This window comes from Arachis duranensis, chromosome 1 (assembly GCF_000817695.3).
Source record: "Arachis duranensis cultivar V14167 chromosome 1, aradu.V14167.gnm2.J7QH, whole genome shotgun sequence".
NCBI lineage: Eukaryota > Viridiplantae > Streptophyta > Magnoliopsida > Fabales > Fabaceae > Arachis > Arachis duranensis.
Genome location: NC_029772.3, coordinates 90247028 through 90249114, shown reverse-complemented (window position 1 = coordinate 90249114; position 2087 = coordinate 90247028).

Sequence of the window (2087 nt, the reverse complement as noted above, 5' to 3'; positions counted from 1 at the left end):
ATGTATAAAAATATTGAATAAATACAAAGAAACAATAACACAAGCAATACAAATTCTAGAATGCGTAATTTTTTATTTTAAAATATATAATTTTAAATTAACAAATATATAAATTTGTTATTAATTGATTATTGCTTAATTTTTGCAATATTCTAGTAAAACGTAATAAATTCATATAGATATAGAGGCTAGGTTAGATAACCACCCAACAAAGAAATTAAAACCCGGATCTGAAACAAAACAACCCCGCAATGAAACTGTTTAATACTTTAAAATTTTTTTCACGTATATCGATATATTGATATTTTAATAATAATTTTTAATTTTTAATTATTAATCTTAATTATAAAAAATATATAATATATAATTAAAATCAATAATTAAGAATTATTGAAATACAAGTGTACCATATATTTAAAAACTTTTCAATACTTTAATATATGAACGAATCACATCCGTTATATGTCAACTCTTTTAGGTGTTTGATTTGACATGCAAATAATATATGTTCTTGTGTAAGCAATCATGCTTATTAATTATTCAACTTTTTTTTTAATCAAGTCCATATCTCAATTCCAATATTTGAAACTTCCAACTTGATATAATACAAGTTGTATTACTATTTACGTATAAAGTCTAGGAATATTATTATATTTGTATGTCAACATGTGTGAATAATTGTATTTTTTAACCATTTTGCGAAGTTTAAAATTATATAATTAATAATTTGGGCACGTACCACAGACCATCAAAATGGGTCACATCTATCTGACTAGTTCGATTACTCATTTAAATGAGTAAAATTTGTCTCTAAAATTAAACTCGTTTAAATTTCAGATTAAATAGATTGAGCCTGACTCGAAAAAAATAATGGATTAAATTAATTAGCCTGTCGATTAAACGGATGGTCAATTTATTTTTTCTTGTATTTTTAAAAAAATTTAGTTTTTTTAGTCGATATTTCTCTCGATTTGACCCGAAAATTCGATTCATTGACTAAAAAAATATAATTTTTATAGATTTTTGACCCAAAATTAATAATTTTTGTCAAAATATTATTTTAAATAAATAAATAAATAAATAAATTGACCCATTTAATCTATTGAATTGATCATAAATGGTCCAAATTAAAAAATTATAACCCACAAATAAAATAAACTTAAACAATCCAATTCATTTAATTTATAAACTTAATGGATCGGACCTAAATAAACCGAACTAATCCATTTAACAGCCTTACGTACCACCATTAAATGGAAAGCAAATTATTTTCTGTAATAATTTCGTAAACAATATTTTAGAGTCATTGTATGGCATGATTTGAACTTTTATAGGCTTTGATTTTCACAAGTTTGTTGGTTTCATACTTTGATTTCATTTCGTCGGCGCCATCCTAGTGCACCACCTTATCCCTAAGATCGTTAATTATTTAGACAAATGTCATTTTCATTTCAACTATATCCTAACTTTATCTTTTCTTTCTCTATCATTTCCTTTGGACCATTCATAACGCTCCACGATTGTGTTATTTTTATCATTCAATGTTTTACAAATTTTCAATTCTCTTTAACCTTGACACGTAGCCATAACCCTCAATCCTTAAGTTATTTTATTATCATATATACTCTTATTGGTTGTAAAATCATGTTCATATTTATACATGTGTCCTTTGTTATTATTATTGCATTCTACATTTTAGTCTTCTTCCATAAAATAAACCTTTTATATTGTAGCGTCCTACATGATGATGACCCTGGCCTCTTTATAATTACTAGCAGCTATATTATAAGGCCAATTCTAATTCTACGGTGGTTATGAATTTATATTTAAATTTTATCTAATTTATTTTTTATAATAAATTTTATTTTTTAAAATTATTTATTTTTATATTTTTTAAATTAAATAATAATTTTTAATTTTTTTAATAAATAAACACCATTTTTTAAATACTATAGCATCATTTACTATATTATAAACTGTTACATACTACTTTTGAAAATAGTTATTAATTAAAAATAAGTTGGCCGATTAGAGTGACTTTTTTCTTTTATTTATGAAATAAGAAATTTAGACACCAAATAGAAGAA